The sequence below is a fragment of the Mastomys coucha genome, unplaced genomic scaffold (genome assembly GCF_008632895.1).
Source record: "Mastomys coucha isolate ucsf_1 unplaced genomic scaffold, UCSF_Mcou_1 pScaffold15, whole genome shotgun sequence".
NCBI lineage: Eukaryota > Metazoa > Chordata > Mammalia > Rodentia > Muridae > Mastomys > Mastomys coucha.
Window position 1 is genome coordinate 121,258,556 of NW_022196897.1, and position 23,259 is coordinate 121,281,814.

General features: G+C 40.7%; 1 protein-coding gene across 8 annotated transcripts in view; it reads left to right on the plus strand.

Annotated features, from left to right (window-relative positions):
• The window catches only part of Plcb4 (phospholipase C beta 4), a 363,080-nt gene that overhangs the window by 93,941 nt on the left and 245,880 nt on the right, over nucleotides 1-23,259 (plus strand). Inside the window, exon 1 of one of the 8 annotated variants that reach the window (XM_031372026.1) lies at nucleotides 11,549-11,762. The exons of the other annotated variants lie outside the window; for them this stretch is intronic. The gene's annotated coding sequence lies outside the window, so the exon portion shown is untranslated. Of the gene's footprint in view, nucleotides 1-11,548; nucleotides 11,763-23,259 lie in introns of those variants that run through there. 8 annotated transcript variants of the gene reach the window in all.

Below are 23,259 nucleotides of genomic sequence, written 5' to 3' on the forward strand. Positions count from 1 at the left end.
ATGGATGGAGGGAGAGAATGAAGAAATGGATGTGTAGTAAGGCCAGGGACAAATGTCCAACGTGGTCCCGCCTCCTAAGAACAGCCTGTGCAGGTCTGAACTCATCAGTGTGGACAGTCCCCTCTGGATCTAGTCATCTCTTAATTGCAACAGTAGTTGGAGGCCAAGCCTTTAACACAAGAGCCCAAGGGGCACATTTTGTGTGGAGTCCACAAAAATATCAAATAGGTAAGGGATGCATGACCTCCTCCTTGTTGGTGGTCCGAGGCATTGAAAACAGGACCTTCCACTTGCTTGGCAAGTGCCCATTGCACTGTGCGTCGTCCCTAGCCTAGAACGATTTTGAATCCTTGTAAGGGAAGGAATGCAGTTATAATATGGAATTCAGGGTAGTATCTTTGATTTCCTCCTTCCTGAAAAGAAGCTTATCATACTTCTTATTTGTTGAATTATTTTGTTGAACAGAACAAAAAGGGTTTTCTTTGTAAATGCACTAGAGCCACAGAGTCCCTTATCCTTGTGATACAGTTCGTAGGTCAGAGGGCTGTGTTAGAAGGTAATTCCTTTCTAGGTATATATTTAAAACACTAGTGATTTGTTGGTGAGTTTCATTCACATTGAACTTTTGTTCCATTCCATGTCTTCATGATAACTCTCTGGAGAAGCTGTCTCTATCTACAGTGAGATAGAGGGATCCCAGGTGACAAAGCAAGTCCCGAAGCTGCTGCTTCAGTCACACCCTATAAAGGTCCTTAAAGTGCTTTCCACGTGACAGCCATTCAGAGAACATTTTAATTCTGCTGCCACTGAACATATCTCATTGTGTATTAATCCTAAATGAATGTATTTAAATAGGAAGCCTTGCATCATTACCTTGAAAACAAAGTGAAAGAGGTGGAGTTGTTCAGTGTGAAGTACATGCTGCTGCTGTGTGTCAAAACCCAGAGTCGAAATGGAGGGAGTCGGGGAGCGGGGGAAGGTTATAGAGGGTTTCAGAAACTATTCAACGTCATCAGATAAGAGTTACTGGTCCAACTTTCTATAAGGGGTTTCTGGGCCTTCCTCACTTATCTGCAAACCACTTATTTAACATTGCTTTGCAGTTTGTCAGGGGTAGTGACTTTCACACTTTGGAAGTAGTTGTCTAAAACATGAAGATACATTGTCTTCAGAATTGCCTAGGGGATATCTCTCCTCTTTGGTTCGAAGTTGACAGTCTCTGTATAGGTGGAATCTGTGGTTAACACAGGATTATTCGAAAGTGACTGTGCTAAGAAGGTAAACTGTGTCTTTTCATGTGCCAGTTTAGGATAAGCTGTTTATCATATTTTTCATGTGATGGGAACAAATTTTCTGTTAGTGTCCAGGTTTTAGTACAATTTGTGGATATAATTAAGACTCCTCTATATAAACAGTGACGTAATCTACATTTGAAGGTTTTACTCACACCTGATCATATACTTTCCTGAGACAGAGAGAGAGAGAGAGAGGGAGATAGAGAGGGAGAGAGAGAGGGAGGGAGAGGGGGAGAGAGGGAGAGAGAGAGAGAGAGAGAGAGACATAGAGAGAGAGAGACAGAGACAGAGACAGAGACAGGGAGAGAGAGACAGAGAGAGAGAGACAGAGAGGAGAGAGAGGGGGGTTGATTGATTGATTTTGTTGTGTTTATAACAGGGTCTCATCCTCTGCTGGCCTCACATACACTGTGTAGTCAGATCCTGAATCTGAGATAGCAGGCAATGCACTGATAGGTGTTGTATGTTAGACAAGCCTTCTCCTAACTGAACTGTGTCCCCAACTCCTGATTATGTCTTTGTGGAATCCTTCACATTCTGCAAATCCGCCCGTTTCTATGACTCATATGAATCCACATTCAGATGATTGTGTAGGCAACAGCTCTTTTATCTCTCCACGGGCACCCTAGGAATGGAGGTTTTCAGCTTGACAGAGTTCTAACAAGTTGAAGATGGTGAATGTAACCAACTTAATTCTAGCTTAGAGTGCCCATGTCCAAGGTAAGGTTATAGGTAGATATTTAGTATGGGTATTTGATATCATAGCTGTAAGCAGGCAGCAGTGTTAAGTATGTCTTGCATGGTAGGTAAAATGACTATTGCTGTCTGCTTAGTGTGCTGGTGAACATCTGGAAGCTTCTGATAGGTCTTTAGCTTGCCAAGTAACTCATGGATAGGAAGAGAAGGTGATCATCTTCCAAGTATTTATGGGGACTGTGGATGCATACTAAAGCTCTCACAAGCTCTGTGTCACGAGCAGTGCAGCTGCTGCTGCTGCTGCCGCACTGTGGTCTGGAAGGGTGCTGTGATGATGATAGCACCTTTGGGTGGGAGACTCCACACTACTTCGTTGGCAGATTTCATCTGTTGCCTTCTGAGTGCAGAATAAAGGATCACGGCCTCTTCAATTCTCTTAACAATGTTGCTGTGGTTTATGTAGAGGTGGCTTATAGCATCTGTTATGCCAGGGCTAGGTTTTAGATCCAGCTAGTTGGCAGTGTGTCCTGCTTTGGAAATGAGGTGGGAGCTGTTTTCAGTAGTGAGATCATCAAAGACACAGACATAATCTGTTTATTCTTCCGTGTATACTAATGCCTGGTAGTGCCAGCACATAGTGGACACAAAAATTCACATGAACAAATTATACTGCTCATGCTTGGAAGAATTTAATTTCTGTATGAAGAGGAAAAACAACATATAGTAAGTCTGTGTGTGTGTGTGTGTGTGTGTGTGTGTGTGTGTTATAGATTTCTACAAGAAAAAAAAAAGAGAGAATCTAGGAACAAGGGAGGTGGCTCAGCCATAAAAAGGATCTACTGCTTTTACAAAGGACCCAAGTTCAGTTTCCAGTACCCATGTCAGAAAGACTGAAACTACAGTTCGAAGGATATCAGATGCTTTTTGGCCTCCTCAGGTATTTATACTCACATATACATACCCTCAAACAGACATACATGTATACACATGAATTTAAAAAATAATAAAAATAAATAGAAACCATTTCAGCTTTTAGAAGTGAGAAAGAAAGTAGAGAATTATCTTCATGGAGTTATTGACAAATTTCTTTTAAGATTTATTTTTATTTATTTGTGTATGTGTATATGTGCATGCCTGCCACTGTTGTGCATGGAGGATAACTTGCAGATGTCGATTCCCCGTTCCATCATATAGGTCCCAGGAATCAAGCTCACACCTTGGTGCCAAACATTCCTTACCACTGAGCCATCTTGCCACTCCAGGCTGATTTCTTTTAATAATATTTTGATGGCTGAATATATAATATTGTAATCTGTTTTCAAGGCCATGATGGAAACAACTTCTGTTTCTACTCTTTTCTCTGTGTGGCAGGAGAAGCCTACAAGAGATAGGCAGTATAGAGAAAAGCTGTGTGAGTGACATAGCTCGTTTCCACTCTTTAGATGTTGAGGACTAGGAAAGCAGACTTTTTCTCATGGGAAATCACTAGGATGGCAACTTGGAATAGCATAGAAAGGAGCTCCCATAGTAGCCAGCCTCAGATGGTTTGCTGGAGAGAGAGGCCTCTGAGCTGAGTGCCAGTAGCAGGCCAGTAATTAAAGCAGCAAGTGACTCCAGAAGAGAAATCAGAGTTGAAGAAGCGGCTGTCATCTTCCCATTGCATACTGTGTGTCAGCCCATGAGACTATGGGTATGTTAACATATCATATTTTTTTTTGAGTTATGTCTTAATAGTTGGGCATGATAATCTTAGTGTTTGGGAGGCAGAGGCAGAAAAATCATAGTACATCCCATGGAAGCTTGGTCTACAAAGTAAGGATCTGTCTTTAAAAGATACATATTTTTATTAGAAATACGTTAATTTTTAGGTAAAGTACCATCAGCAATTTGCAAGTAATGAAACTTAACTTGGTAAATTTGACAATTAATTCAAAGTCATATAAACAGCTAGGACATCAGCAACTAGAGTTTGATGCTGGGTCTATTTCATCTGAAACCTCAATTTCTTTCTACAGGTTTCTGGATTTTCTTATAATTGTATTCTATGTTTAACAGTTATCTTGAGTGGTCCATGCTTTTGACCATGAGTTGTATAGTTTTTCAGGGAAGACATGTTGAGTGGTAGACTCAAGGTTGAGACATTGTCTAGCATGCTTGGACTTGCCATGGGAGTCATAGTTGAAAGATCTACTGTTGGGTATCTTATATTCATACTGTAGTCTCTGGTCCATTATCCATGTCCTCTAAGCGTTTACTAGATAGAAATGCAGAACTTTAGGTTCCACCAGAAGACCCAGTCATGGTCCACATGTTTTACAATATCCTCTGTTGCTTTATGTACAGCTTGCAAGTAGAGATGCTCGTATTTAAACTGCTGTGATTGCAAGGTGCCACCATGAACTCCCGTGTAGCTGAGCTGATTCATGGGCATAGAGAGCACTTACTCTATATTAAAGTTTGCTGGGTACTTTTCATAGAGTTTCTTAGTAGTCTAGTGACCTTTTTAGGTGGATAGTTTTTGTCTCTACTTTACAAATGAGAATATTGAGCAGTAGAAGCTTTCTATCTTGCTGAAAGTTAAATCTCTGGTTCCAGCCAAGATGGTTCTGATTCTAGTTCAGGGCTCATAACTACATTGGTGATGTGGACTTAGTTTTAAGCTGTGAGCTGTTGATTGCCAGTGTGTTACAGTGATAGCAAAATTTGACTTTGAGCACAAAGCATTGGCAGTCCAAAAATTGTATTCCGAGAAACAAACTTTATTTTTGTGATTCCAAATGAAGAGATAAAAACCAAGCCAAACCTTTTGAATAGCGCCCAGCAATGCTTCCGATGAAGGCTGCATGCTTCTCCTGCAGTACAGTGGCATGTTCAGGTGGGAGCTGGAGTGCTGCTGTAGCCATTAAGAGTGCTTGCTGTCCTCACAGAGGACCCGAGGTCAGTCCTCAGCACTCCTGCCAGCTGACTCTCGGCTGCCTATAATCCCTGTTCCAAGGGAATTCCACACTCTTTTATGGCCTCCAAGGATACCTGCACACCTAGCTACACACATAGATAAAGATGAAAATAAGTCCATTAAAAATACTAGGTAATCTTTAATGCCAGCATTGGAGAGGCAAAGACAGACAGATCTCTAAGTTCGAGGCCCAGTTTGTTCTATGCAGGAAGTTCCAGGAGAGCTAGAGCTACACAGAGAAACCCTGTTTCAAAAACAAACAAACAAACACACAAACAAAAGTAACAAAAACAAAATCCCAGGTATGAGAGAATTTAGGAAGAATATTGTTCCATCGTTTCTGTTTTTTAGACCTAATGGATTACTCTCCCTTTAATGATAATTATTAGTAAGATAAAGTTCAGAAGTAATATTATTGTTAGAATTTAAGAACCCTGCTACCCAGGGATGCAGTGAGGTGCTTAGAGCAATGAGCATCAGTAATCAGAGAGACACTGGAGATGATATCACCTAGATGATACCAGTATGTTCAGTTGTTCTTTGGTATGCTTATTTTTCCTTCTGTGAAATAGTTGTTTCATGGCCACTAGGTAGATGGCCCAGGTAGACCAGTTGGATGTGCTTTTTAGCCTGGCTTCACCATGCTGTACAATAATGTTCACTGATAATTTGTCCTTTGTCCTCTCTTTTCTGTTCCACCAAGTTGATTGAGTATACTGGATATCATTTTTAGAACTGATCTTTGTGAAGTTAAAGGGATCAAGGACACCACTAAATAACTGGTGTTTTTGTTTTTAATTTACAGACAGCTGAGAGCTAGAGAAAAGAATGGTGTGATTATTATTTTTTTAAATGTTTTTGTGTTTGAAATAAGTGTAAAAAGGAGAGGAGGCAGTGCTATGATTACATCTGCATCTTTAAAAAGGTTTGTTTATCATTCCACAATAAATAATAAACATCCTTATGCTTTCTTGTTTCCCAGTAATGATAATAATGAACACCAAGTTAGATGAACTATTTAGAGCGCCTAGGGTTAAACATGCTGTATGCACGTATCCAAAAGAACTGGGAAGACTGGTATTCACTCGAGAAACACAGCTCATTTGTGCACACGGGCTCTACAGTGTTAATGATACCAATAGTGAGTGCATCTGGTTCAAGTGCGGTATCAAGAAAGTTAAGCCCTCTGAATCAATTCACTGTTTAAAAAGCCTGAAAGACTTATTGTCCCTAGGGGAAGAAGTGGAAGTACTCTTACTTTACACAGCTCTAAAAACAGCTGTTGTTTCCAGTTTTGTCTGATGCTCAGGCCTTTGTACTGGTGTGCTGCCAGGGACCAGCCGGATTGGAACTATTGGCCAATTTCTGTGGTGGAATCAGCCCCACCACAGCCAATTTTATGTTACGTGTCACCAGTTTGATATCATCAGACCTGGAGCTGGGAGGGTTGTGGAAAATTGTTATTTGTAGGCTATGCGGGCTGCTTAGCAGCAACAAATGGGCACTGTCCCAGGCGAGGTTGGTATCCAGGAGGAAGGGAATGAAAAAAGGAGGGTGGGAGTGGAAGGAAAGGAGGGAGGGAGCTGCTACAGAGATGTAAAGTGAATAAATAAAACAACGAAAAGAAAAAAAGAAAGCTCACAAAATCCTATCACCTATTAAAGGCATTTTTTATACAGTATAAAGATATTTATTTTATCCCACGGTTCTAGTATATAATCAGTAATAAATGGGCATCATCTTGGTACTTGAAAAAAAAAACACAAAACAGAAAACAAAACAAAACAAAAAACTCCAGAAAACCAAAAAACCAGAGGTAGACTTAACAAAGACAATAAAGAAGGTAGGAGTGGGCGTGGCCACAGAACTGCACTTCCAGAGCCCCACAGGCAGAGGCAGGAGATTGGGTGTTGAAGGTCATCATTAGCTACTTTGTGAGTTTGAGACTAGCCTGTGTGGGAAACAAGTGAATGAACGTGAGGGAAGTGGGAGGGTTTTCTGAAGAGCTGTTGTAGGGAGGCGTCTTGTTTTTTTCTGAAACTCTGAAATGAAGGTAAATGGGGCAAAATTCTTAACTAAACGGAAGAAGTGGTTTAAACCCTGGTCTTAAACCTCTGAGGGATATCTCCAAAATGAGTGGAATGGAGAGAAATCAGAATCACCTTTAATCCCAAGTACTGAGAAGGCCAGGGAGGCAGATCTCTGTGAGTTCCAGGCCTTCCTAGGGTACAGAGTAAATTCCAAAACAGCCAGGCTAAATAATTTGACCCAGTCTGGGAAAAAAATCACTTTCTTAGACTTCTAACAGCAGAGGGTTTGCGAGCTAAAGAGCAAGGTCGAGTTCTTGGGTATGGTGGAGAACTGGAGGGTTGCTTTTCACTTCTTCAGGAAGCCCTTTTCTATTTCTGCTCTTCCTGTAATTTGTTTCTGTTGTGTTTTTTAGTTTTCAGGACATTTTTGTGGTAGCAAGCCATTATTAATGTGAAGAGCAATATGAAATCCATCATTTGTAGAACTGATTAGTTTTAGAATATTTATTGATGCCAAGATATGAGATTAAGATAGCACTCCCACATTTCCCTCTTCTCCCATCTCTTGATCATGTTCCTCATTTTTCACTTTGGCAAGAAGGGTAATGCTTTTATTATGCTCAGAATACCATAGGCGATAGGCTTTCTGTTCATATTTAAATAAATTATGCTGCAAACACCAGAGAAAAAGAAAATACAAACAAGGAGCTCAAGAAAATACAGCAACAGCGTGCAGAGCCACATGGCTGCTGCAAACCACAACAAAGGGGTAACACACTTAGATGGGAACCCATGAGCCAGGCATCTAAACAGAGAAGGGCAGATGCCACCCAGACTGGCAGTTGGCCAGAGGGAGGAAATTCTTGTTACCTTCTGTGGCCCGAACATTCTAAATGTTACATTCACAAGGAGTTTTTAACACTGTCCTGGCCTATATCCAGTGTGATGGCACCCAGCTAGTCTTGACAATGGAGTGGGTGTATGTGTGACCTCCTCTTTTGCAGCTGTGTGCCCTCAGTAAGCAGGCTGAGAGCATATCTTAGCATGCTAGAGCACTGCAGTGCATGCCTTACATACATCTCAAGCTTTTGGCTTTGTGTTTTTCTCCTGATTCTCATGTGCCCTCGTGAGGAAAGTGGTTCCAGTTCCACTTTACAGATTAAAAACAACAAAGATCCTGGGAAATTAGGCCATTGGCTCGACATCCTAGATCTCCCTAATCATTACTTTGTAATTTTATATTTAAATTATATATATATATATATATATAATTTAATTTTATAAGCTTTATTATTTAAAAAACCCTCACAGATAAATGAAAACAAATACCAGTATTAACTAGACCAAAAGCTCATGAAACTCAGTGAACTTCTGTACATGTAGAAAAGGCTTTCATAATAGAAGCTTTGGTTCCTCACATTAAATTTTACACTTTTAATATTGAATAAATTTTATGCATTTATTTATCATTAAAACAAAACAAAACAAAAAAACCAGCCCGGCAGTGGTGACGCACACCTCTAATCCCAGCACTTAGGAGGCAGAGGCAGGCAGATTTCTGAGTTCAAGGCCAGCCTGGTCTACAGAGTGGGTTCCAGGACAATCAGAGCTACACAGAGAAACCCTGTCTTGAAAACCTCAAAACAAACAAACAAACAAACAAAACAAAAAACAAACAAAAAAACATGGCAGACTTAGCATTAGAAAAACAATTAGCTGGGCTGGAGAGATGGCTCAGCTGTTAAAGGCTAGGCTCACAACCAAAAATATAAGAAAAACAATTAGCTTTTGGTTCTCATTCTTAACTTTGCATGTCCTGCCTTCAGTCCTTCCTCTTCCCCAATATTCAGCATCTCTTGCTTTCCTTCCTTATTATTATCAAATACTATTTTCAATATCTGATAGTATATCAGATAGAATATTTTATTTATGATTCTGGTTAGATACTGGAAGCTATGTTTGTGAATTAAAGATGTAATATTTGCTTCAAAAAGACAAAGACAGGCTTTAAGTTAATTTTAAAATAGAACGTATTATTTAAAAATTTGCAGATATAAAACAGCTCACATCATAATTAACAAGACCCACATCACTGAACAGACCTGATCTCCTGTTCCATTTGTATAGCCATTCTAAACATGTGGCGCTTCACACTGGATTCCTCATTTTTGGTAGCAGATTAGTGTGTAAAAGTAAATTTTGATAGTTAAGTTTATAATACGTGTTCCTATTAGAAAGTTAGGAGAGTAAAAGTGGGTTAGGAAGTTTTCAATTTTACTTATTTTTTAATATTTATTTATTTAAGTTGATGTGTGACTGTTTTGCCTGTGTATATGTATGTTTGCCCAGTGTAGGAGGTCAGAAGATCTCTTGATCTCCTGGAACTGGAGTTAGAGGTGGTTTTGAACCGCCGGGTGGGCATTAGGAACTAACTGAGCCTGGGTCCTCTATAAAAGCAACATGTTCTCTTAATTGCTGAGTTCACCAGCCCCTATATTTTAATTTTTTAAAAAATGAAAAAAAGGATGGTGCTGAGTCTTGAACCCAGGAACTTGTGTGTCTGCTAAGCATATTCTCTACTGTGGAACTTCACACACAGCCGCCAGAAGTTTCTGTTTTTAAGGAAGGCTCCTGGGTGGAGCCCCGTATTCCTTGGTGGGTGACTACATTGTCACCCATGTTCTGGAAGGTCTACCCACATTCCTGTCTTCTTTCAATAAGAATGGTAGCAGTGTAGGGATTGCTGGGGTTGTGTGAGGACTGCAGGACTCTGAGACTTGAGACACATGAAGTGCTGGCAGTGGGAATTAGGCTTGACAGTTGGTTTCTCAGACGTGCACCAGTATGGTTGAATGTGCACATGTGGATGCAACTAGTGTGGTGTTTGCATGGTGGTTTCAAAGATGGCTTCTTGGTTTCAGTATATGTATATGTGGTGCCCACTCCAGAGTGTCAGTCTCTGACATTTAGCCTTCAGTGTTTGAGGATAACAGGTTATCATAACTCAACCTCATGCCCACTGTGGCAGCTGCAGTGTCAAGGCTGATACACCAATTCTTGTGGATGGATTTCATGTTATCTTTCAGATTTGCCATTATAAAGTAGTTGGTGGCCATGGTGGTTACTAACTGGTACTGATTTGACAGGACCTAGAGTCATCTAGGAGACAGACCTCCGGCTATGCTGTGAGGGATTGTCTTGATAAGGTTGGGTGAGATAGAAGAGCCACCCTGAAGCGGGTGGCATCATGCCCTAAGCTTGGGTCTTGAAGGCATGAGAAGGAGGAACCTAACTGAGCATCACCATTCATTGCTCTGTCCTTCCTGATGATGGACTCAGTGTGGTCAGCTACCTCAAACTCCCATCACCATGACGTTTCTGCCTCGATGGACCGTACTCTGTGAGCAAAAACACCTACTTAAGCTGCTTTTGTCAGGCAATCTGACAGATTACTAAGATAATAATCATTGAACATCTGTACAGCTGGCTTTCTTTTCATACCTCAGCATTTGGGAGAAAAAAAAAAAAACCTCAAAAATACTTAGGCTCTGAAGTATGTAAAACTTGACCATACTGTTATATCAGAGATATTATTGCAAGCTGGGACACATGAGAGACCCAATTCCATGACTTTTTAAAGATATTATCTCAGTGTCGGCGTGGTGAACTAAAAGTTAGCCAATGGAATGTAGAGTTATAAGCATTTCCCAAATTGGGATTGCAAATACAGTTCTCCTTGGAAATTCTCAAATGAAGAGGCCCGTGATTACATAAGTCTGGGAAACAAAGCATGAGACATCCCATCTAATCTGTTCATCGGCAATATGCAGTTATCACACACTAGAATCTTGCAATGTAAAAACCCATTTATATTCATATAGGCTGATTGTTGTAAAATTTGACCTGAAATATTGTTATGCATTCTGTACTATTTGGTACAGTTTAGAAATGCTGACATTTTTATTGTAAAGTTAGCACTTACAGATGGGCACATCTGGGGACTTGTATAAGTATTATGCATTAGCATGTTAATTTGACGTAGAGTTGTATTCCTAATGAAATTTACTTATAGGCCAAAATCCTCAACAATTTACTGTTCATGAAGGAAAGTTATTTCTAGAGCTCCTTTTAGACATGAGTCCACATTTACTTCTCTTTATATCTGCACTGCCAGAAACTTAGGACTTAGAAGTTCCATGTCCCTTTTGACACGCAGAAGATTGGCAGGCAGATCACAGAGAGATTCTGAACAGGCTTCCCCATTTCCCCATTGCCAGCACTGCAGACTTTTTTTTTTCAGGGGATAGATGTTAAGGTTTTGTTTTGTTTTGTTTGTTTGTTTGTTTGTTTAAGGAATTCAGGTGCAGTTTCCACATTTCCTCCTGCAGTGGACACTAGTTTCTATCTAAGAAGCCCTTCTGGTCCTGTTCCTGGCTGCCCACTCAGTCCCACGCAGCGTTCCTCGGCAGTCAGCCTGTGAAAAGCATTTGCTCTATTTGCTGTCCTGCTTAGAATAGTTGAAAGAGTCCCTCTCAGCCGCTGTCTGTCTGTTTTGTTCTGGCCAAGGGCAGTGTTTGCCCAGCCTCTCAGTCTGACTGAGGGGTGGGACTTTTTTGTTCCCTGTTGCCTTTGCTGCCTGTGTGGGCTTGCTCATCCAAGACTCCTGCTCCTTCCTCCTGTTCTGAAAGGAGAGGGCTTGTCCAGAGCTGACTGCCCTGGGCACTGCACCTGCCTCGGACATGCTCCCAGAAGCTCTATGACTCGGTAAAGCATACTCCTCTTTAGGTAAGAAAGGGAACTGAAAAGCGGTGTTGTGTGTATGGGAAGGTCGGATGTGAGCAGCTCTGATAAGTTATTCTCTGCTCTTCTCAAGAGCAGGTGCAAGCAGATGTAGTTTCTTAAAACTGCGTGAACCACCCAAACTTCAGGGAGTATGTGATTGTGGATTATTTTTCTTTCTTTTCTAATAATATGACACATTTTAACAAAGTCTATTAGACATGATCATTTTGTAGTGTTTCTGGCAATAAGCTAATACAGATTTATTTTATTATTTCTTGTTGTAAAAATTTCCAACTTTAGCCATAACTCCTGCAGCTTTTCCATGAGACACATATGGAACTGATGGGACTCTTCTGTTTACTATTGAACACTGGGTATGCAGCCCTGGGAGCATATGGGAAATAGCTGAATTTTGCTCCGAATTTTGTTATGAGTATAAAACCACTCTGAGAAATAGGGTCTATTTTTAACAATTGAGAACTCTCTTCATAATGTTTCCCTTGAATATGTCAGTGTAATACAAGAAAGCACAGGTGACGTGAAGTAATCTCATCATACAGGAATGACCACGAAAAGCACATTTATTTTTGTCTCTTGTTCATAATTAATGAAGGCATGGTACAGGAAATTATTTTATTTCAATTGTCTACATTTTTGGTTCAATTACATTAAGAGATATATATTTTTTTAAAGTTTCTTTTCTTCAGTAAGAATGAAAATATGCTTTGTAGCAACTTGAAAATATTTTTATTCATTGTCTTGGAGACTTGCTTATTTTATTAAATGTTTTTAGTGGAATTCATGCATATTCATGAATGTAGGAGCGATGTTGAGGTATGAAAGTTAAAGATCATATAGAATAATTAGCACCAGATGGTGTTAGAAAAGTACTTCATGATTTTCATCCTTTGTGTCATTAGTTAGGAATATCTTAGAATCCTGGAAAACATGTAAAGTACAAATGGTAAATCCTTTAGTTTTGTCTGAACCATGACTAATCTTAGGTGCTTGAGCAAAAAAGATCTTATTGTGATGTTTCACAGAAACAAAATGTGATCTAATAAGCTTGGGGTGTTTGTTTGTTTTTTGTTTACCAATTTGTAGGTTGATAGGGCATAACATTGTGAGATAATTTTTAAGGTTTCGGGAAGAACTTTTACAACTGCGTATTAAAGCTGGATAGGAAAACTGGCCTGGGAACTCCAGGGACAGTTTCCTGTTGAAGATACAGTATACATTTATACAGTAAAGAGCAGTTATATGCAAGGGATCAGCAGATAACAGGGTGTTGCTAGGCTCGCCGCAGTGTGTGAGATTTATATTTTCAAGATGGGGTCAGGGAGGGTTTATTTTATCAGCCTTCTCGAGGCTGGGGCAGAAGCAGTAGTTGCCATGGAAGAGTGTGTAGGAGATAAGTGGGCAAGGCTTAATGATGCTTACCTGTCTTTACCATCCTGTCCGAAGATAAAGCCGCTGTAGGGAGGACTGTTAGAGAGGCTGTCTGCAGATCTGTAGTCAGTTCACTCTACTGCTTCTCACAGTCATCACAGGTAAGAGTGAGGTATAGGGGGGTGCTGATGCCAGCTGAGGGACCCCACTGCACCATGAGATAAAATACTTGTAGAGATTGTTCCTCTTAACTTCATGGCTCTTCGTACTCCACACCAGGACATTATAGCAGCCGTGCACTGGCGAGTGTGACTCTGAAATGGAGGTGAGGCAATAACCGCTGTCATTGCTGGCCCTTTGTGAGCCGTGTAGCCAGGGGGATGTGACTCAGAGCAGCCTTTCGTAGCACTTGTCGGTTTCGGTGACCTCACTCAAGGCTCAGATCAACTCTGCCTTTTTTGCTGTCACCATGGCCACCACCAGGTACTCATGTACTACCTCTGCTTCCCCCTCATGCTATGTCCCACTCACCAGGAGCCCCTTTAATGTGCTGTTTGATTTGTGTTCAACACCTGACTCTTCAGCATCATCTCTGGACAGCCTGGCTTGCAGGCGCCCCACTTCAGCTCTCGGTGAATTGAATATTGTGGCAAGCTGCTTTCCCCTCTCCTATACAACATACAACTTTCCAATGTAATCGGTGGATTTGGGGCAGTTGATTTTTGTTAAAAGACATAGCAAAGCAAAACATAGAACCTCTGCAAGCTGAGACTTGCAATGTTTGTGCTTTGAGCTTTCAACCTTAAATAATCTGCCTAGAGAGCAGTGAACTCTTGAAGGAAAAGAAGTGGCAGTCGGGGGTTGGGGTGACCTTTAGGCTCCTCAGTAATTCCATCTGGTGTTTCTTCCCTCAGCATTGTTTATGAAAATTTCAAAGTGCAGTGATTTGGAAGCCACTGACTTTATTGATTCTTAAATTATGCAGACTAATTGTTGAGTTAATACAAATACAGATGGGGAGGGCTGGTGGTAATCATGGTCTCTTGAGCCATCCTTACTGCTGTTAGTTGGTGTGTCTGGAAAGAGGAAAAACACCCAGGTCCCTGCCTCTGTTCTGTGAAGTTTCTGGTAGGTACAGTCACTTCTTGGCAGAGTCTGCAATCTAAGTCAGCTCTCAAACAGACACTTCCTACAAGTAGAAAGCTCTGTTTCTGCAGCACTCTTACCAGTGGCATCTTACATTTGTGTACAGAAATGTCTGTCACATGAAAGTTCACAGATCCATTTAGACACTGAGAGCTGTGTAAACCCTGGGCTATCCAGAAAATAACTCATTAGAAATGACAGGTGCCCATAGTTTTGTTAGCTACAGTGTAGTTGCAAGGCGATAGCTAAAGGGAAGGCTATGTTGGTACCATAAAGTTACTCTGGGACTTCAACGTGTTCAAACTCCATTCTGTATAAGGATCCCAAGGCCTTAGTTGTGTGTGTGTGTGTGTGTGTGTGTGTGTGTGTGTGTGTGCCTGTTTCTTAAAGCAAATGTTTCCTTATGTATCTAAACTGACCCCATATTCAACCTTGACTCATTAAAATTTTTCTTTAGACCCAGAGACTGACTACTTTTTTCTTTTTAAGAGCGTTGTATAGTTAGCTACCTATATAGCAGAAAATGGGCATGTGTCTATCTCCCATGTTCTTAATGTAATGTTTCTTTTCCCTGAGAGCAGTTTTCATCAGTGCTTGCTGAAGCTAGTTCTGACAAAAATAACTCAGAATGCACATTTTCTGACAAATCAACTTAGGTGATAAATCTGTGCTTCCTACTGTGTTTACAGCAGTATCTGACACTTACCATTACTTAAATATTTAATGATGTTCTCAGAGGCTGCAGCTGCCTCCATCTGTATATTCATGTCATGTCACATGAAGTAGAGAAGTATGGGTAATGGTCACCACTTCTCTTTTGAATTTTAAGCCCCAATAGAATAGAAGGAAATATTAATTGATCTTCTCTTGAATCTTGTTATGTGTTTGAGTAGGCTATAACTCCAATGGAACAAAGGCCCACAATTGATGTAAGATTTATATCTTCAGCCTCAACTGAAAATTCAAGATTCTAAAGCAGGAGAGAAGCTCTTTTTTTTTTCTTTTTTTAAGTTTTGCTACAAGTGGGGAATCTCATTCTCTCCTTCTGTGTACATCCAGCCTGTCGGAGATTTCCCCAAAGTCCTAACCGTCTTGGAGCTTTCCTAATTGCTATAAATCAAAATCCCTTTGCCTTCTTTAGGATATCCTGTGATAACATATATGCCTTTTGCCCTCTTAGGATATCCTGTGATAGCATATACGTCTTTTGCCTCCTTGAGGATATCTTGGGTTAGTGTACATGCCTTTTGGCATCATTCTTCAGTGCAGGGAGTAACCGTTAGTTATTCTCTAATTATTGTTTATGGTAACTCTGAGTTAGATATTGTATACACTAACTCTCTGTCTTCTCAATGATATTTGTAAAGTCCTGTAAGGACTTTGTCTTAATTTCTTTGTTGGTTTGTTCCTCACTTTCCCTTGTGGGTGTGTTGGAGAGCCACCTTTTAGTACCAACTATTAGCCAGTTCTACCAATACAGAGAAAAGCCACTTGTCTTTGTAAATGAGAGAAGCCTATTTTCTTCTACCGTCTTGCCTTAAGGACAGAATTAACAGAAGGATTATATCAAAGTGGTTTTTTTTTCCTTTTTAGTTTTCTTTTTCTCTTTATTTTTTTTTAAACTTATTTCCATGTGTCTGGCCATGTTTCAGTAATAGCCTTAACATTTAGCACTTTAATAATCCCTTCCAGCTGCAGGAACACAGTGATTTTTCTAAAATAAATTCCAGAATGTTTTATAGAGCCGACTGGCTGCATTGGTGATTTAGAGTGTAAGAACAATCTGACTTAGATTCAGCTTCCCCACAGCTTGGGAAAGGTGACGGAGGACATTCGCTTGCACAACGTCCAGCTCAGACATATAAGTACTGCATCCACAGCTGAGCACTTAGCTTCAGCCAGGTATTTTAGGAGAGGAAAACTGAGTCAGGGAAAGCCATCATACTGATTTATCTGTCCTCTGTTCCTTAGTCGGTCTGAGTCATATGAGGGGCTAACCCAGTAAAGGAGACAGTTCACAGCAGTTAGTGCTTAGGGCGTGCTTTCTTGGGTCTACTCTGTGACTAGTTTCTAGTTTTATACAAACAGATGTAACTCGTTGTCTAGTAAATTAGACCATCCAGCAAAGCACAGGCAGATGTTCTCCTGGGGTACAATGCGCTGTGGTTCAACCCAGCGTCTGTAAAACTCCTGTATCAGTTTGCTATGGATGCTGTAAGAAATTGTCATAAAACGGTTGGTTAGCGTTATCTCGATTACCCCCAATTGTGAATTGCTGTGAGAGGCCTCATACTAATTGTGGGTGAGAGCATTCCCCCGGCAGGAGAGCATAGACCGGCCGTATGGAATGGGGAAAATGAGCTGAGCGTTAGAAACCATGCATCCATGGTCCCTCTGCTTCCTGATTGCGGATGTGACCCCACCACAGTTGCTTCAGGCTTCTGCCGCCTTCACGCCCCCACCACAGTGGACTAATGTTCCTTGAACTGTGCCCTAAAGTGAACTCCCCTTCCCACAGTTGCTTTTGTCCAAGTGTTTCATGAAAGGATCTGGAAAAGAAACGACCGCACTACCTTACAATTCAGGAGTTTGGGAGTCTAAAATAGGCCTGGGTGACTGCGTCTTTTCTGGAGGTTCAAAGGGAGAAGCGGGCTCTCTGGCAGCTGCTGGAGTTCAAGCCTTCATCACCCCGTCTTCACTTCCATTGCCACACCTCCTTTGAGCTCCTGCCTTCCCTTTGATTTGTGGTCTTTATTCAGGTCCCTTGTGATCACACTGGCCCACCTTGAAAATGTAGGAGCACTTCCATATCTTAAAAGTCCTCCTTTGCTGTAAGACGACACGATGCTCATAGGTCTTAGGGATCAGGCTGTGCTTGTTGAAAGCAGGTTGGGGCAGAGGGCTGTTATTCTCTGGTTATTAGAGAGGACCGAGAAAACCAGTTGAGCACTAGAAACCGTGCATCCATTGGCCCTCTGGTTCATGATTGCGGATGTGATGTGACCAGTTGCTTCAAGCTCCTGCCGCCTTGAGGTCCCCACCACAATGGAGTAACTGTTCCTTGAACTGTGCTCCTCTATCCTCTCTAATTATTAACTGTGGAGAGATATCTAGTCCACTGGCTTGGTTGTTCATCCAGCAGATAAGATGAGAATTGTATTAAATGTGATTCTCTCCCTCACATTGCTGTATCTTTTGTCAAATCCTGTGTTTAAAAAGTAAAAATAACAAGTAGGTCTTTATTAACCTACCAGCCACCTCTCTTCCTCCTCCTTTTCCCATTTCCTCTCTTCCATTTACTTTGCCATGTTTTCTGTTTCAGGCCCATTTGACCATGTCGTTTCTGGTATTTGTTTCATCCTGAAGCTGTGTTACTGACATGTACCTCATTCCCCTCTTATTCTCCATTGATCTCTCCACATCACCTCCTTTCCTCAGAGGACTTTCTGCTTCTCTTCTGAACTGCGGATTTCTTTCTTGTTTTTCAGGCATTTAGTGAGGTTTTGTCTTTTGCCTTCTCGCTCTCCTTCAGCATTCTCTTACCTTTGGCTCTGCCCTCTGACAGTGGAAAATTACCTTCAGTTTGAACCGTCGACTCTGTTTTTTTATCAACAGAGCATATTTAACTCACTTTTGCTGTTAAAGAGCTACATAAATAATGTCAGAAATATAGAGGTTGAATAATCTAAGAACTGAAGTAAACTCATGAATATAGGAGGTATCTGAAGAAGTAACGTCCTCCTTCCTGAGGAGCATTCAACTTTCTCCTAACATCTATCTCTACTGTTGATGTAACTGGGTGCATAGTTGGTAGAATAAATTAATTAGACTTCTGTTTACCTAATTTATGGGTATGACTATTCTACATCTGTAACATTGGTCCAGGAGAGCAACATGTCCTGTTGACTTTCAGTGTATGGTTCCCAAATCAGCAGTAAGAGGAGCATCCTGGGAAGTTGGTAGAAAGACATCTTATCTGGTTGGGCAGAGGCACCAGGGAGAAGGTCCTGAAATCTCTGTTTTCAAAAGCTCTTCAGGAGGTGAATGGGAGTTAGGCTTCAAAGACCTTGGGGTGTCTATTGGCACCGGAGCAGGTGTCCCATGTAGGGGTGGATGGGGGTGGGGATGTGTGTGGGTAGGTGGACACAGACATCTGCCTCATCCAGGTCTCATTCTCTTGGTCATTAGATGCACTAACTAGCTCTCACAGCCTCCTGTTACTTCCAATAAGATGTGTTCTCCAGATACTTTCAGTCTTGACAGATACTCTCGTAGCTTCTTAATTTCAATAAGCTACCCAAAGTCTTAGTATTTTGTGGAGCTATAGTAATGTAACTTTGCATCTGTGTAAAGTAGCTCTGCTTAGCTGAATAGTTTCCTCAGAGTGCTTTTAAAGCCCAGTTTAGGACCAAAATACATATAGATATCATTGTGAGTAACCTACCATTTCATACCTATCTCAAGTAGGCAATACCACATTTATTAGACTTCAGCAGTATCAGTGAGTATTGGTTGGTCAACACACTGAAACTCAGAAATCATATTCCACATGAACGATTAACTTCATTTCCCCTGCCAGATCATTCAAACCAAATTTTATACACACCGTGTAAGCCTGTATTCATATCATATCAGATAATTCTTAACATTGTCTCCAAATCTTGTGAAAATTTCACTGGACCACCTGAAAGTATTAGCATGATGGAATGATGATTTACGTGCAATAATATGCATCTGTTTTCAGTGTACTTTTAACATTTATAAATCTCAGTGCCCGTGTTCACCAGTGGGACCATTGCCATAGTAATAATATTAAACATTTCTTCTACTCCCAAACCCTGATTTGAGCTCTCTTGTTGTACAGCACTCTCAACTCATAGTTAGCCAACCATCAATTTGCTGTTGTTACTATAGATTTTAGGTTGCTGTTGCTAAACAGAATCATGTATTCTTTTTGTCTGGCTTTCTAAAAGCCTTATTGTTTTTGCAATTCCTATGTTTTTGGTAGTTTTTTTTTTTTTAATTAAATTAAAAAATAGTCATGTGCCTATACCAGTTTGTTTCCCCGTATATAGACATATACATTTCCAATATTAGGCTGTTGAGGGCAACGTCCTCATGAGCATCTCTGTACTTATTTCTACATGACTTTGCTTTTATTTCTCTTGGGTAAATATCTAAGATCAGAATGGTTGGGTCTTGTATTCAGGTGCATGAAAAACTACCAAGTTGGGCTTCAGAATAGTTGGATTGTTTTTCATTTCCTCCCTCATTCTCTGAGTATTCCCACTGGGACATTTTTACGTATTATGAGTTTAGACAATATACAATAAATTGTTAAGCTTTCAATGCATATATTTACACTATATGCACATAAGGATACAACGAAAAGGGTGGATGTGGGCAATGTTTATTATATTATGTGAAGAAGAGTCAATTATACTATTTTGTACATCATATAAAATGCCAATCCATGAACATATGCACAAACATCATAATTAAATATAAACGACACTCGTGTTTCCCCTTAGTATTCACCCACTTTAGTCTCTGAGTTGCCATTACTGATAATCTAGTTAGTATTCATCCACTTTCGTCTCTTACTAGCCCTTACTGATAATCGAGTAGCAAACTTCTAAGGAAAATAATGGATATTATAACATGAAGAAATTGTTATTAAAATACCTATATCTCTGATAATGAAAATATAACCGTAATGCTTTTTTGGAAAAGCCTGTAAAGCCCTGGCACCACACCATGCAAAGTTTAAAAATCTCTCAGATGAATAGAGGATAGAAGGTTGCAAATGAGGGCAGCTGAGTAGATTAGTTATTGTTCTTCTTGCTAAGATCAAATAACTCACTGGAGGCACCTTAGCAGAGGAAGTGTTTATTTTGGCTCACAATGGGAGAGGATGCAGCTCTTCATGCCAGGGAAGGAGGGTGTAGTGCCTGGTTACATTGCATCCACGGTCAAGAAGGAGAGAAAGGACAGCAAATGAGACCCGTCTAAGAAACCTTTCAGTACATCCCAGAGACCTTCCTTCTGATAGATCCTACCTCAAGCCAAACCGCAGCTGGGGACCAAGTGTTCACAACCTCCCCCTGCCTCCCACCCTGAGACTGTGGGTGACATTTCACATTCCAACTGAAATACCAAGGAAAAGCAGTCATATGACGATATGGTTCAAAGAACATCACCAGAACCCAGGGACTAAATGAGGAAGCCAATTAGGATGGAGCTGTGGATATGTGACACCCGTGGAGACTTCCTTATATACCATCATGACACTGAGAAGAAGAGGAAGCATTTCAGGTAGATGGAAAAGCAACATGCTATAGAAGAGAGTGACTAATCCTGTCTCTGGGGTGTGAAATGGAAAACTGGAGAAAGGTTTAGGGGTAAAATTGGTAGGGAACAGGAAAGCTGAGTAATACAGTCTAAATCCAACACTATGAAATGCTGTCTCTGCTGAGCAGTGTTTATGGATGCTGGGAATGGAAACATATGGCTAGGTGATTGGTTTTACAGCCTTTATCTTAAAGGTGTGATGACTGCTTCAGACGTTGCTGCTGATTGGTATCATACAGCAAGCAGAGTCTCTACGCACAGCCTGAGCCAGGGTCAGAGTGTTGGTATAAATTTCAGTGACTCATCTCTTGGGTCTAAAATAGCAGCACGCTGAGGGGCAGAGTGTATTCAAGGGAGGAAGTCTTTTTGACACATGTTCCCACTGAAAGCAAACTTAGAACCAGTGTGTATAATTGAGTGTCTCAAGCTGGTGTGGGGAAGGGGGCACCAATGGGTATGGGAGTGAAGCGGGAGTGGACCTAGCATTACAGCACGGAAGTCATTGTGAGACAAGAGGAGAAATTTTGATTTTATTTTACAGGCTTTCAAAATGGCTTTAGGCATACCCTTGAGCACAATCAAATATACTGTAATAGGGAGCAGAGAAGAGCTGAGACTGTTCATGGCTTCACTCTCCTGTTCCTTTACTTCTGTGTGTAATTAAGCTGCCTGAGGATCCACTTGCCCTTTTCCTGTTTTAGACCTGAAAGGTATCCCTCTCGTCTTTACAAAATTGTCCATCCAACTAGGACCAACCTTGTCGTAGCTTGTAAAAACATTTTATGTCCCAAATGAAAGGATATTATGCTCTTGAAAAAGTTGAAGACACGTTCGATTTGAGACCACCACCTATGAGCATAAAGCCCAAACAAACAAACTCAGAGTATCATTGTTTGATATTTCATCACTAGCTAGAGGTGGGAATCAAGAGGATGGATTCTAGTTTGGTTACCAGAGAGGTTATGGGGCCATTTAATGAGGTGAATAGCAGGAGTATGAAGTGGTAGGCAGAGAATAATAATCTCCCAAAGGCATCCAGTCCTGATCCCTAAAATTTGTATGTCACTCTGAAAAAAAAAAAGACTTTACAGGAACACTTAACCTTCCTAATGCTGTGACCCTTTAGTATAGTTCATGTTATGGTGACCTGAACCACAACATTATTTTCATTACTATTTCATAACTTTAATTTTTCTACTATTATGAATCATAATGTAAATGTCTGCATCTTCTCATGGTCTTTGGTAACTCCTTTGAAGGGGTCATTTGGCCCCTTAAAGCAGTGACGACCCACAGATTAAGAACCACTGGACATGGAGATGGAGATGGTGCTCTTCTAGATAGTATGAGTGATGTGTCCCTTATGAATTTTTAAACAATAAATATCCTTAGCTGATTATTTCAAGAGAGACAGAGAGAGGGATTGGCAGAGGAAAAAGGCAAAAACCTCATTGCTGCTGCTTGGAAGAGAAAGAACGCAGGGTGGTGAGGTAAGGGGTGAGAGAAGGCTCTAGAAACGAAGTGACAAGGAAACAGGTGACCCAGAGAAAGGACAGAAGCTCTCTCTGGCACTGTGTGTGTGTGTGTGTGTGTGTGTGTGTGTGTGTGTGTGGTTTTGTTAGAGCAGCCCTAGGAAATGAGTTCAGCAGATTTGCACAGCTTTCCCTTTTCCTTCTAAAGTTCCAGGGCTCAAGCTTGGGCCGTGTTTATTGCTGGACACAAGCCTGATGCCCACCTCAGGTGTGCCCAGCTCTTTCAGTGAGGGAAGGAATGTGTTAGATGGGCTACCTGATACCGATAGCAGTCTGCTTGAGGTCAGTCTCTTTAAATGCTTACTTTAGAGGATAACAGAAAGCTGCTATGAAGGAACATTTCATATAATTTTTTTTCTCAGTTATTTATACTTCTGTGTCCTCTTCCTCAAACTTTGGAGTTAGAATAAATGATCAGGTTCCTTTCAGCATGAAAATTCTTAGATAAAATGAAACTAACATAACAGTCTACTTGTCAATTCATACAGTTCTCTCAGGAGAGTTGGGAAAATGAAGACAACCATATTCAAGAATCATTAGTAAATGAAGACATGTGTTACTCACTGTGAAGCACAGGTGTATGTTGTGCTTCAACTGCCTTGTTTGAGAGTCCAACATCTTAAATGTGAAACAGAAATGAACATATGCCTTGGAATCTCCATGCTGAAATGTTTCATCTGCATCAATAAAAGTGAAATAAAATGTTCTGGACAGAGCCATGTATTCTCAAAACCATCATGTGACCTAAATATTCATCCTCATAAAAAAAAAAAACCTGTCTTATTTTCATAGTGGTTGATTATATAAGATGATGTTCACTGTTGTCAAAGACATTTTTTTTCAAATGAGCACTAGTAACTTGCTCCGAGATTTAAATCTCACAACCAGATTAGCTTCTTGATGAAGAAAGGTTTCCATGATAATACTGACGATACGGTTTGATTTTGGAACATGAGGAATCTTCTAAGAAATCATTACATGTGGTTACTGTACAGATAAATGCCTGAAGAAGTGAGTTCTTTGGGTGACCTCTTGCCTAAGGCACCAAGCAAAACTCCTCTTTTGCCTGGGGGAAGTGTGTG